Below are 15,580 nucleotides of genomic sequence, written 5' to 3'. Positions count from 1 at the left end.
CCACTTGGGCAAAGCTTTCGAGCGATGCCTCAGCAGTAGACTGCACGTAGCCATCTCCGCTACAGGGGACCTTTCGCCAATGCAGTTTGGCTTCAGGAAGGCGAGATGTACCGTGGACGCGATCGCTACAGTGAAGGAGATCGCCTCGAAGGCAGTGCAAGGGACTAGGTGGCAAGGAGGCACCAAGGAGTATTGTCTAGTGGTGACACTAGACATCCGTAATGCATTCAACTCGGCAAGATGGGACGTCACCATAGGAGCCTTACGGAACCGAGGCGTACCGGATGCATTAGTGGGCATTCTTAAGTCATACTTCAGCGACCGAGTACTAGTCTACGACACAGGAGGGGGCACTCTGGAGCACAGGGTAACCTGCGGAGTCCCACACGGCTCTGTACTTGGGCCACTGCTGTGGAATGCAATGTACGGAGGGGTGCTGAGGTTACCACTGCCAGGAAGAACCAAGGTGATCGGCTTCGCCGACGATATTGCCATACTAGTTGTGGCAAAAACAGTTCGGGAAGCCGAGGGCCTTGTTAATGCATCTATTTGCACCATAGTGGAGTGGCTCTCATCGGTCGGGCTAGATATCGCAGACCACAAAACGGAGGCCGTGCTGATATCCAGCCGCAAGCCACCATCCAAGTCGGTGGCGCCACCATCACGTCGGTAAGGGCAATCAGGTACCAATCAGGTGCAATCAGGTTATGCTAGACACCAGGTTGTCGTTTAAATAACACCTGGCAAATCGGAAGGTGGCGAGCGTCGCTAGGGCCCTAGCACGAATAATGCTCAACTGTAGGGGCCCTAGGCAGGGACGCAGGCTTCTGCTACAGTCTGTCTGCAGGGCGACAGCACTTTACGCAGCCCCCATATGGGCCGAAGCTACCAACAGGCAGTCATACAGTCAACAGGTTTCTGAAGCGACGCACAGACTGTGTGCCCTGAGACTGTGCTCCGGTTTCCGGACAATATCGGATGACGCAGCACAGGTTATAGCTGGGACCATCCCAATAGACTTGTTGGCGATGGAGGCAAAGGAGATTTACGACGCGATTAAGCAGATCGGAGAAGAGTGCAGCACTGCTCAGAGGCGAGCCATAAAAGCCAACGCCAGAGCTCATAGCTTGGTAAGGTGGCAGCGTTGGTGGCAGCAGTCGACGAAGGGGCGATGGACCCACAGGATAATCCCCAATGTGACCAGAAGGACTCTAAGACGTCATGGCGAGGTTAACTTCTGGCTGACCCAGATCCTAAGAGGTCATGGGTGTTTTAGAAGTTACCTAACCAGGTTCGGCCATTCGTCGGTATAATCAGTGCTTCTGGGGCCAGTTCAGCAATTTCGCTGCGGACTCGATGAAGCGGTGAATACGTCCACCGGAGTAACACAGAGCGCACCCTGGCCCTGCGAAGCATAGCCTAGCGGTAGTACCGCAGGGACTCCAGGATCTATCTTGTTTCTTTTATTCCAAACCACCCTAAATTCTGAAAAGTATGATAAAGTTATAAGACATAAAATCTTATCCTGAGTTTAAAGTATTCATTATTACTCAACATTCTAAATTGTTACACCCTGATATTCAAAAAATTATACGATTATTTAAAGATACTATTTTCCCGATTATAATAAACTAATTCAAAACATTATCAATGAATGCGAAATCTGTAACCTTGCAAAAACAGAACATAGACCATAGACCAACAAAACTAGTTTTAGAAAACACTCCAGACACAGATAACCCACGAGAAATTTATGTTATTGATTTTTATGCACTTGACAATTATTTATCTTGTATGGGCGTATATTCAAAATTCTCTCTTATTAAAACAAACAGTAGAGATTGGTTAAAAACAAAACGAGCCCTTACTAGAATTTTTAAAGACATGGGAAAACCAAATAAAAATTAAAGCAGACAAAGATTGCGCGTTTATAAGCACTTCTTTAAAAATTTGGAAAAACAACGAAGACATACAAATAGATATGTTGCCATATTGCCAACGTTAATTACAAAAATCTGATAAACAAAAAAACTTCCGCTTGGAAGTAGCTTTTCTTTTTATTCCAAACCCCCCTAACCCCGAGTATCCCAGCTCAGTGCAGCTAATACATGACCGGAATTGAAGGAAGCCCTAATTGCCGAGTTTAAGACCCAGACACCATTTGAAGAGCTTTTGAGACGGCTATATAACACACAATTCAATGGATCAGTTCGTAAGTTCATAGAAGAGCTTGAAGCGTAGATTTAAACAACAACAGTTTCTTAATGCACTACATACCAGAACGAGAAGATAGCCTAGAAGACAACCTCGACTGTTTGAATGTTTTACAGCCATCATTATCCACTGATGATGAAGCCACAAATTATGCAATAGGAAACGAGATAAGGGAATCAAATGAATTCAGGCTTGACCATCTAAATAAAGAAGAGTCACATGCCCTTACTAAAATTCTTCAAAAATTTAGGGACATACAATACAGAGAAGGGGAAAATTTGACCTTCACAACTACTGTAAGGCATGTAATCAAAACTAAACATGAAGACCCAATCTATTGAAAACCTTATATATACCCCCAGGCCTACGACAAGGAAGTCGAGGTACAAATCAAAGAAAAAAAGCGATGCTTCCGGTAAAATAAAGTATAGGTTTGTAATCGACTATCGCAAACTAATCGAAATTACTATTGATGATAAATACCCAATTCCTGTCATGGATGAAATACTAGATAAGCTAGGTAGGTCTCAATATTTCACTACCATAGATTTAGCAAAAGGTTTTCATCAGATCCAAATGGATGAAAGCTCGATTCAAAAAACAGCTTTTTCCACAAAAAATGGACATTAAGAATACACTTTAATGTCATTTGGACTGAAGAATGCACGTGCAACATTTCAACGTTGTATTAATAATCTATTAGAAGACCTAATTTACAAAGATTATTTAGTTTACATCGACGATATAATAGTCTTTTCCACTTCATTGGAAGAACACTTGTTATCTCTACGTAAAGTATTTGCTAAATTACAAGAAGCTAAACTAAAGTTACAACTTGACAAATGTGAATTTATGAAAGATAAATAGTGTTCTTAGGTCACATTGTAACTACTGAAGGCATAAAGCCCAACCCAAATAAAATAAAAGTCGTACAAAAATTCCCATTACCTAAAACTAATAAAGAAATAAAATCATTTTTAGGACTTTGCGGTTTTTACCGTAAATTTATTCCGAACTTTGCAAAAATTGCTAAACCCATAACACAAAAACTAAAAAAGGTTTCGTTATAAATTCTAAAGAATTGTATATCAGCCTTCGAAAAATTAAAAAGTTTAATTATGTCCGAACCAATATTAATTTACCCAAGCTTCGAAAAAACATTCTCATTGACCACAGATGCAAGCAATGTATTATCACAGGATCATAAACCTGTTTGTTACGCTAGCCGTACTGTCAATGAACAGGAACTTAATTATTCAGCAATAGAAAAAGAACTTTTAGCTATTGTCTGGCTATTGTCTATCTTTTTGGTCGTAAATTTCAGATCCTTAGTGATAGTCAACTTTTAGTTTGGCTCGATAATATCAAGGAACCAAATATGAAACTTCAAAGATGGAAAATCAAACTAAATTAGTTTGATTACCATATAAAATATATACCAGGAAATGAAAACCATATCGCCGATGCACTTTCACGTGTAAAAATAGAATATTTCTACGGCGATTCACTCACTTCAGCTGCTACCGTACATAGTAGCAATGAAGATAACCAAAGTTACATTTCCTTTTAGTATTGACTTATAGTATTGACGTTTATTCCAAATATGCCGCCTTAATTGAAGTCAGCTCTAGGGATTGGCTCGAAGCAAAAAGAGCTCTACTTAAAATTTTTAATGAAATGGGAAAACCGTCCGAAATAAAAGCCGATAAAGATTCAGAGTTTATGTGTGCTAAATTACATTTATGGCTAAAGTCCGAAAATGTGAACATTAACGTCACAACAAGTAAAAATATAATTTCTGACATTGAGAGATTTCATAAAACTGTCAACGAAAAGTTAAGAATTATAAGCACTGAGTCCGACCCAGAGAATAAAATAACAAAATTTGAAACCCTACTCCATGTTTATAACCATAAAATTAAACATAATACAACAGGTAAAACACCAGCAGATATTTTTATATATGCACATGACACCCAGCAAGAAAAAATTAATAAAATTAATAAATTAAATGAAAATAGACATAGTTATAAAGTAGACACCAGATATAGACAAGCACCATTAGTAAAATCTAAGACAACAAACCCATATAAAAAGACAGGAGAAATTACACAGATTGACGAAAAACATTACGAAGAGAAAAACAGAGGCAGGAAAATAACCCATTATAAATCAAAATATAAAAAGAAAAAAAAATAAAATAAATATAACGATAATTCTAGCACATCCCAAAACTACCAAGGCAATCCAACATAATTACACATTTTTGATGATCCTTTATTGATCCTTATTTCTATTATGTTTTATCCAACATGTCCAAGGACAAAACCTTAAAGTAAACCCAATTCAAGCCAAAAATGGCTACCTTATATTTAATACTGGATCAATAAGTTTACCAATCAATTATCACTACTTATCTGTAAATATTACAAAAATAGATAAATATTAGAAAAATAACTTAATAAAACAATCAGAAGAATATGAAACTTTATCTCAAATTCAATATTTAGTAGAGAAATTAAAAAGAGAAATTAATAGCATTAGAATAGCAAAGCGCAGCAAACGCGGCTTAGCTAATTTTATGGGAATAATTTATAAATACCTTTTTGGAACCTTAGATCAAGCAGATAAAGAAGAGCTAGAATATAAAATTCAAAATTTGTCCGAAAACAGCGTTAAAGCTAATGAACTCAACGAAGTCATAAAAACAGTAAATGAAGGCATAAAATTAATAAATTTATTAAGTGCATTACATGAAAGCGATCAAAGATTAAACATTTTATTATTTAATTTACAACAGTTTTCTGAGTATGTAGAAGATATTGAACTTGGAATGCAGTTAACAAGACTTGGCATTTTTAATCCTAAATTTCTAAAACATGATTATCTAACAAATATAAACTCAGAAAAACTTCTACATATTAAAACTTCCACTTGGCTGAAAACGGATACAAATGAAATTCTAATATTTTCCCATATTACAATCTTTACAATAATTCCATATCCAGATAGTAATCAAAACATTTTAAGAGAAAATGTACAAAATAAATTTTATGTTCAAAATAATAAAACTTATTTGGAATCTTCAAAATCTTTAATAATAAACAAATGCTTAACGGGCATACTTAACCAATTTAATACAGAATGCAGATATGTAAAAACTCATAAAGAATTTGAAATCAATTATGTCGAACCTAATATAATATTAACTTGGAACTTACCAAAATCCATACTTAACCAAAATTGCATAAATAGAGATATAATAATAGAGGGAGACAACATAATAAAAGCTTTTAACTGTTCCATACCAATCGAAGACATCTCAATATCAAACACTATGTTAGATTACACACAAACGATTTATGTCAACAACAATATCACTAAATTAAAAGCCCTTTCTTATATACAAGCTAAAGATATTTTTTTAAAGATATTATTAAGCAAATAATAAATTTCAAATAATTACTTTTACTATTTTAATTGTTTTAGTTGTCATAATAATATTCTATTATATCTACAAATATATGAATATACCTAAGAAAATTATAATCAAATTCAAAAGACAAGTACCCACTCCTATTGAATCAAATATTGTAAACAATGATGAAACAGAAATAGAAAATAATGTAAATCCTGTTTTGTATCCTAAATTATCCGCCTGAGGACAGGATAATTTCTTAAGGATGGGGAAGTAGCATATGTACCATAGTATAACACTTTGTTACACACACACACACACCACACACACAGTACATATGTACCACTTGATCACACCCACCCAATCCATTTGCCCAGCAACACACTTCAACTTACAAGCCCCAACACAGAATTCAGATCCCAAGCTCTTGGCGACAATAACAATTTCGGCCGCGTTAACATAAACAATTGATTCATAGACATAAACAACTAAGCAACCAAATAGCTTACGCAGCACAAATCCTGGTAATTTTCCATGCGCAACTCTCTTAAAGAGCGCAACCCATTTGAATAAGGAGGAGAGCCTTCAAGTTCATATAAACAAAGTCGACCAAGGGTTTGCTAAGCGTTCAACTCACACTCCAGATTTAGTTCTAATTCATCCACTATACCATTAAGACGTGAATTGACTCCGATTCAAAGTTGTATTATTATCTTGAAATAAAAACTTATATTTTTTTCAAAACTTGCAACCGCGAACTCGTTATTGGCGCAGTCGGTGGTCCTAAACCAACAAAAAACCTTCGTATGTGATTTAACTTCAACTTTGTGGCCAATCAGTGCTACAAGAAGTAACTATCCGCCAGTCATACAGTGCTTAATAATTAAAACCGCTTCAACTTGGTAGCCCACCATAATAGGGTGACCGCTACTAGAAGTGAAAAAATTACATAAGTGCTTCAAAGACAAGACCACTAAAGGGTAACTGAAGCCCCAGGTTTTGCATATCAACCAAAGACAGTGTGTAGCCCGCAAAACAAAAGGCGTGACCGCTACGAGGAGTGAAAAATAAAACAAGAAAAACAACAATGGCACTACCACTACAACAAGTGCAACTACTCTCCGAAAATCATCTGAACCAGGCTCTTGGTCAGATTCGACAGGTACCAACATTTACCGGTACGACACTGGAACTGAGCTCGTTCATAAGAAGAATAGAGTTCATACATCAACTATATCCACCAACTGACGTCCGTCAGTTACACGTCCTCTTCAGTGCAATTAAAATGCAAATTGGAGGGGACGCCCAACGAGTATCCCAGCTCAGTGCAGCTAATACATGGCCGGATTTGAAGGAAGCCCTAATCGCCGAGTTCAAGACCCAGACACCATTTGAAGAGCTTTTGAGACGACTATATAACACCCAATTCAATGGATCAGTTCGTAAGTTCATAGAAGAGCTTGAAGCAAAATGCTTTGTAATAACAAATAAGCTAGCTTTAGAAAATAATGATCTACATAATCACATTTATACAAACGCAATGAACAATACAGTAAAAAGTGTAATTATTAAAAAACTCCCAGATAGACCCTACATGCAATTAGCCAGATTTGATATAACAACAGTCAGTAAATTAAAGCAATTAAGCAAAAGCGATGCTTCTGGTAAAACAAAGTTCAGGATAGTAATCGACTATCGCAAGCTAAACGAAATTACTATTGATGATAAATACCCGATTCCTGTCATGGATGAAATACTAGATAAGCTAGGTAGGTCTCAATATTTCACTACCATAGATTTAGCAAAAGGTTTTCATCAGATCCAAATGGATGAAAGCTCGATTCAAAAAACAGCTTTTTCCACAAAAAATGGACATTACGAGTACACTCGAATGCCGTTTGGACTGAAGAACGCACCTGCAACATTTCAACGTTGTATTAGCAATCTATTAGAAGACTTAATTTACATTGTTTAGTTTACATGGACGATATAATAGTTTTTTCCACTTCATTGGAAGAACACTTGTTATCTCTATTTGCTAAATTACAAGAAGCTAAAAGTTACAACTTGACAAATGTGAATTTATGAAAAGAGAAACAGAGTTCTTAGGACACATTGTAACTACTGAAGGCATAAAGCCCAACCCAAATAAAATAGAAGCCATACAGAAATTCTCATTACCTAAAACTAATAAAGAAATAAAATCATTTTTAGGACTTTGCGGTTTCTACCGTAAATTTATCCCTAACTTTGCAAAAATTGCTAAACCCATAACACAAAAACTAAAAAAAGGTTCTGTTATAAATTCTAAAGATACCGAGTATATATCAGCCTTCGAAAAATTAAAATTTTTAATTATGTCCGAACCAATATTAATTTACCCAAATTTCGAAAAAACATTCTCATTAACCACAGATGCAAGCAATGCCGCTCTAGGTGCTGTATTATCACAGGATCGTAAACCCGTTTGTTACGCTAGCCGCACTCTCAATGAACATGAACTTAATTATTCAGCAATAGAAAAAGAACTTTTAGCTATTGTCTGGGCCACTAAATACTTCAGGTCCTATCTTTTTGGTCGTAAATTTCAGATCCTTAGTGATCATCAACCTTTAGTTTGGCTCGATAATATCAAGGAACCAAATATGAAACTCCAAAGATGGAAAATAAAACTAAATGAGTTTGATTACCATATAAAATATGTACCAGGAAAAGTAAACCATGTCGCCGACGCACTTTCACGTGTAAAAATAGAAAACTTCTACGGCGAATCTCCCACTTCAGCTGCTATCGTACATAGTAGCCATGAAAATAAACAAATTACCTTTCCTTTACGGAAAGACCAATAAACTACTATAATAGACAAATAGAATTTGTCAAAAACGACAATAACAATACAGAAATAAGAAAATATTTTCATAAAACAAAACTAAAAATCCATTATAAAGAAATGACCAGCGCTTAATTTATTTTCATAATGACATAGATTTCCTTACATTTCAATACGCCTTCATAGAAATTGTCAGTCCGAACAACATAACTAAAGTTATGAGAGCAACCAGTAAATTAATAGATATTGAAACATATTCAGAATTTAAAGAAGTAATAATAAAAACCCACAGAGAACTCTTACATCCAGGTATAGAAAAACAAACCAAAATTTTTAAAGAAAAATATTACTACCCAGACTATTAAAAGTTAATACAGAACATTATCAATGAATTTGAAGTATGTAACATGTGCAATACAGAACATAGAGACACTAAATTAAATTACGAGTTAAAGCCAGAAATTTTCAATCCTAGAGAAAAATATGTTATCGATTTTTATTTAATCTATTTATTGACGTTTATTCCAAATATGCCGCCTTAATTGAAGTCCGCTCTAGGGATTGGCTCGAAGCAAAAAAAGCTCTACTTAAAATTTTTAATGAAATGGGAAAACCGTCCGAAATAAAAGCCGATAAAGACTCAGCATTTATGTGTGCTGCATTACATTTATGGCTAAAGTCCGAAAATGTTCACATTAACGTCACAACAAGTGAAAATGGAATTTCTGACATTGAGAGATTTCATAAAACTGTCAACGAAAAGTTAAGAATTATAAGCACTGAGTCCGACCCAGAGAATAAAATAACAAAATTTGAAACCGTACTCTATGTTTATAACCATAAAATTAAACACAATACAACAGGTAAAACACCAGCATATATTTTTATATATGCAGGAACACCTGCACATGACACCCAGCAAGAGAAAATTAATAAATTAAACGAAAATAGACATAGTTATGAAGTAGATACCAGATATAGACAAGCACCATTAGTAAAATCAAAGACAACAAACCCATATAAAAAGACAGGAGAAATTACACAGATTGACGAAAAACATTATGAAGAGAAAAACAGAGGCAGAAAAATAAGCCACTATAAATCAAAATATAAAAAGAAAATAATGAAACTAAATATAACAATAATTCCAGCACAACACAAAAAGACCAAGACAATCCAACATAATTACACAATTTTGATGATCTTTTAATATTTTCTATTATGTTTTATCCAACATGTCCAAGGACAAAATCTTGAAGTTAACCCAATTCAAGCCAAAAATGGCTACCTTATATTTAATACTGGATCAATAAGATTACCAATCAATTACGAGTATCACTACTTATCTGTAAATATTACAAAAATAGAACAAACATATGATAACTTAATAAAACAATCAGAAGAATATGAAACTTTATCTCAAATTCAATATTTAGTAGAGAAATTAAAAAGAGAAATTAATAGCATTAGAATAGCAAAGCGCAGCAAACGCGGCTTAGCTAATTTTATAGGAATAATTTATAAATACCTTTTTGGAACTTTAGATCAAGCAGATAAAGAAGAGCTAGAATATAAAATTCAAAATTTGTCCGAAAACAGCGTCCAAGCTAATGAACTCAACGAAGTCATAAAAACAGTAAATGAAGGCATAAAATTAATAAATTTATTAAGTGCATTACATGAAAGCGATCAAAGATTAAACATTTTATTATTTAATTTACAACAGTTTACTGAGTATGTAGAAGATATTGAACTTGGAATGCAATGCAGTTAACAAGACTTGGCATTTTTAATCCTAAATTACTAAAACATTATTATCTAACAAATATAAACTCAGAAAAACTTTTACATATTAAAACTTCCACTTGGCTGAAAACGGGTACAAGTGAAAGTCTAAAATTTCTCATATTACAAAAGAAATAAATGAAATCCCAATCTTTACAATAATTCTATATCCAGATAGTAATAAAAACATTTTAATAGGAAATGTACAAAATAAATTCTATATTCAAAATAATCAAACTTATTTGGCATTTTCAAAAACTTTAATAATAAACAAATGCTTAACGGGAAAACTCATAAAGAATTTGAAATTAGTTATGTCGAACCTAATATAATATTAACTTGGAACTTACCAAAAACCATACTTAACCAAAATTGCATAAATAGAGAGATAATAATAGAGCGAGACAACATAATAAAAGCTTTTAACTGTTCCATACAAATCGAAGACATCTCAATATCTCAAAATACTAAATTACATACAAACGATTTATCACTAAATTAAAAGCCCTTTCTTATATACAAGCAAAAGATATTTTTGAAATCCATAATAAAGCAAATAATAAATTTCAAATAATTATAAATACTAAATAATAATTATAAAAATTATAATTCAAAATTCAAAAGACAAGTACCCACTCCTATTGAATCAAATATTGTAAACAATGATGTTATAGAAATAGAAAATAATATAAATCCTGTTTTGTATCCTAAATTATCCGCCTGAGGACAGGCTAGTTTCTTAAGGATGGGGAAGTAGCATATATAACCAAATAGATGGCGCAGCACAAATCCTGGTAATTTTCCATGCGCAACTCTCTTAAAGAGCGCTACCCATTTGAACATAGAAGCTCATATAAGCTCATACAAACAAAGTCGACCAAGGGTTTGCTAAGCGTTCAACTCACACTCCAGACTCAGATCTAATTCATTCACTATACCATTAAGACGTGAGTTCAAAGTTGTATTATTATCTTGAAATAAAAATTATATTTTTTTCAAAACTTGCAACCGCGAACTCGTTATTACATATACAATAAGTTAACTACAAAATTGCACAACCTAACCTAGCTCGCTACATTGTAATAAAAGGCTGATCTAGCGTCTGGTTAACTTCCTCACCAAGGCGCGTGCCTTCCCCTTCCACTGCCTCTGCAGCGAACACGCCATCCGCTGCTAACCATTTGCCAAAACTTCTCACTCAGCAGTTTCTTGTAGCTGCAGCTTTGTCGCCGCTACAACTGTCGCCGACGCCGCCGCAGCCAACTCAGCTTAGCTTACGGATAGCCTTGATCTAAGTAATCAGTCACAATCGTACATCAAATTTAAAATTTACACACACACACAAAATAAAAAAATTTTTTTACACTCACACAATTACATTTATATAATTCTAACATTTCTTCAACTAAAGTTGAAAACTTATGCCGACACCGAATATTATTTACTCTTCAATTTTATTATTTTTTTAATTTAACAAATTACAAATTTTTAATTTTTTTTAACAAATTAAACCTTTTTTAGAAATACAATACCTCAAAAAAAAAAAAATTTTTTCTTTTTTAAATTTTACCAGAAATAGGGTAAAAGGCGAACCAAAATAATTTATTAAGACCACCTATATTAAACCCAGAACAACCAATAGACCAGCAACAACAAAACGAAATACACGAATTACACGTTAGCAACGAACAAAGACATTTAGAATAACAACAGAATAGAGTAATACAAGAACCTATAAGCATTAGTAGGGCAGCTGATCGCGCAGCAATTACCGAGGTTGCTGCAGCAACTTTATAATAATAATACAACTGACTTTGCAAATGAAACGGGGCAGGTCATGCAGAGGAGCATCGTAATAATCTGGCCGATTTAGACCGAGTGCCAGATATTGTTAAATGCATCAGGGAATTCTCGGGAAATCCCACCGAATTCAGCTCCTGGAAGAAGGGCATCGATAGGATTTTGGAGAAATATAGCAGCCATAAAGGAACTCCAAAATAGTTTGCTATTCTGCACACAATTCGTCTTAAAATAATAGGACACGCTGACAGTGCCCTAGAATCATACAACGTACCCCTTAACTGGAAAGCTAATCATAATATCAAATGATTACAATCGTACAAGAAGAATTTTACCAGATTGTTTATAAACACCTATCTTTAATTCTGAACAAAATTGGTTCTTTGGGTCTAGGCAGAGAAGCGGAAATGTTCATGACAAAATCTTACAGAGATGTGGATACTTTTGTCGGAGGACGGCGAGGTTACTTATCTCGTTTACTAGTAGAATCCAAAACAACAATAAACAATTTCGAATCATTGACCAACGACAAACAAACCTAAGACCTACGCCAGCTCCACGTACCATAATGACGTCGAACAATCTACATTATCGGCAACTGCCACCAGTTCCTCCACGGAACCTACCACAACAAAACCAAATCAATATGCCTAGATACAATAATCCTAATTACGGACAACAACAAGCACCCAATATGTTCGGACAAAATTATAAGCAATTCAGGTACCAAGTATCCCCAAGGCAGAATCCTAATCTGCATTTTCGGCAAGCTCAATATGTTAATCCGTTGCGCCCAACAGCGCCTAAGCCAATGCCACGACCAGAACCAATGGAAGTGGATCCCAGTATTCAAACTAGAATGGTAAATTATATCAACAGACCACAGTTTGAAATGGACAAAAGACCACCACCACCACAGACAAACGAAGTGGACAAACGTCAAAGAAATTTTAATATCCAAACAAATAACGATGATCAACCAGTGCAAATGACAGCCGAAGCATATGCTACCATAACTGATTACGAACAAGCAAAAGCCGACCATGAATGCTATGACCAAACTTTAGAGGACGACATTGATCAAGACGAAAATAACTATGACTACTCAGCCTTGAATTTTTTAGAATAAAAGTCCTCACTTCTCTATTTTGAATGTAAGGTGAGTGGTCAAATATTAAAAATAATTATTATCACCGGATCAAACAGAAATTACATTAAACCCCACCTAGTAACCAATCCCATACCCAATAAAACCAAGTTTAATGCTGTCACTGTTGGGGGCAGTATTCAAGTAACTCATCATAAAATAGCCAACCTTTTCAATCATCCGGATTTAAATATTATATACAATTTTTTCTACTACCCTCCCTGACATCCTTCGATGCTATTTTAGGAAATGATAGCCTTAAGGATTTAGGGGCAGAAATAAAAATCAGTAAAAACCTAATGACAACCCAATATGGGATTAATGTGCCGATCAAAGAAAAAAAATATGAAGCAGTCAATAGCATTATCCCAAGAACAGACCATTTAACCGATAAACAAAGAAAAGACTTGGACCAACTAGTAAAAAAAGTATCCGACACTATTTGCTAAAACAGACGAAAGACTTACATAGACCACAAATGTCAAGGCAGAGATCAGAACAAATACAGACACACCAGTGTTTTCAAATTTTACAAATACCCTATGCCTCTCAGAGATGAAGTGAACAAACAGGTCAAAGAATTATTGGATGACGGAATAATTCGTCCATCCCGATCACCATACAACTAGGCAAAAACACTTTGCGTGGTTTGACGTGGTTGGACGTGTGTCCAAGAGAGAGTCTGCAAAGAAATTAATTGACCTTAATCAAGAAGCATTAGAGGCATTTAACAAACTAAAGAACGCACTTGTATCTAAAGAAGTAATACTACTATAACCTGACTATAATAAAGCATTTCAGCTAACCACGGACGCATCAAATTACGCAATAGGGGCGGTTTTATCACAGAATGACAAGCCAATCGCTTTCTTGTCCGGATCACTTTCAACTACAGAAGAGAATTACGCAACAAACGAGAAAGAAATGCTAGCGATAATATGGGCATAAAAAAAAATAAAAAAATTACCTTTACGGTTAAGCAAAGTTAAAAATTTTCACTGACCACGAGCCCTTAACGCATTCTCTTAGTATCTGAAATGGAAACGGTAGAGTAAAAAGGTGGAAAACCTATCTCGAAATTTTACTTTCCCAAGATGAAACAGAAAATAGCGGCTCTAGTAGAACAGTGCAGAGTTTGTAAAAAATAAAAATATGATAGACATCCCACTAATCCCGAAATATCTAAAACACCTATCCCTGAATATCCAGTACAGATAATACACATAGATATCTATTCGACGGAAAAAAATTAGTTCTAACTGCCATAGATAAATTTTCCAAACTTGCACAGGGCAAAATAATAAAATCAAAAGCCATCGAAGACATTAAAAAACCATCACATGATATTTTATTCTATTATGGTGAGCCACAGTACGTTGTAATGGATAAGGAAAAATCCCTTAATTCCGCTACAATATCTTTTATGCTCAGAGACCAGTTAGGTATTCAAATCTTTAAGGCCCCACCATACAAAAGTTCCGTAAATGGACAGGTCGAGAGATTTCACTCTACCTTGTCAGAAATTATGCGCTGCCTAAAAACTAAACAAGAACATAAATCATTCGAAGAATTAATCGATAGAGCTATCTACGAATACAATTACTGAATACAATTACACTCAGTGACGCAAGAAAGTCCACTGAACGTATTCTGTGGAAGAAATGTTACTACAAACCCCGAACAATTTGAAAAAAGTAGACAAGATATAATACAGACAAAATTAAACAAAAACAATTAAAAGACCTAGAAACTCACAATAAGACAAGGAAAGAAATATAAAGCTATTTACCAGGACAAGAATTTTTTTTAAAAAAGAATACAAGGCTAAGCTAACTGCTAGATTGCAAAAAGAAACAGGAATAGAGGAACACAATAATTCTTACAGAATCGGGAAAAATAGTTCACAAAAGTAATATAAGAAATTCATAATTTTTCAGGTTATTATTATTACTTGGGAGACTGACCACAACATATGGATTCGTAGAAGTAACCAATTATACTGATGCCCAAACCATTTCTATCTTCCAAGGGATAGGAAAAATAAAAACCTCCACCATAAAAATACCCCATATAATTGATCTTAATTTCATTGAAAATACAATTGACAAATTATCCTTTTACATGGAAAATTAATTAGAAACTAACAGTTTGTACCCTACACTACACCATGAAATAACTCAAACATTCACTGCATACCACACTATTACTTTAAATTTTAATACACGTCATACTAGATCTATTAATTGGATCAGTTCGGCCTGGAAGTACGTGGCAGGAAGCCCTGATCACGATGACTTAGTTACAATAGAACAAACACTTAACAATATAATTTCAAATAACAACGAACAGGTTATAATCAATAGGCAGCTTGAGCAAAGATCTTACA

The sequence above is a fragment of the Drosophila erecta genome, unplaced genomic scaffold, assembly GCF_003286155.1.
Source record: "Drosophila erecta strain 14021-0224.00,06,07 unplaced genomic scaffold, DereRS2 tig00000321-arrow-arrow-pilon, whole genome shotgun sequence".
NCBI lineage: Eukaryota > Metazoa > Arthropoda > Insecta > Diptera > Drosophilidae > Drosophila > Drosophila erecta.
This window is presented reverse-complemented; position numbering follows the sequence as displayed.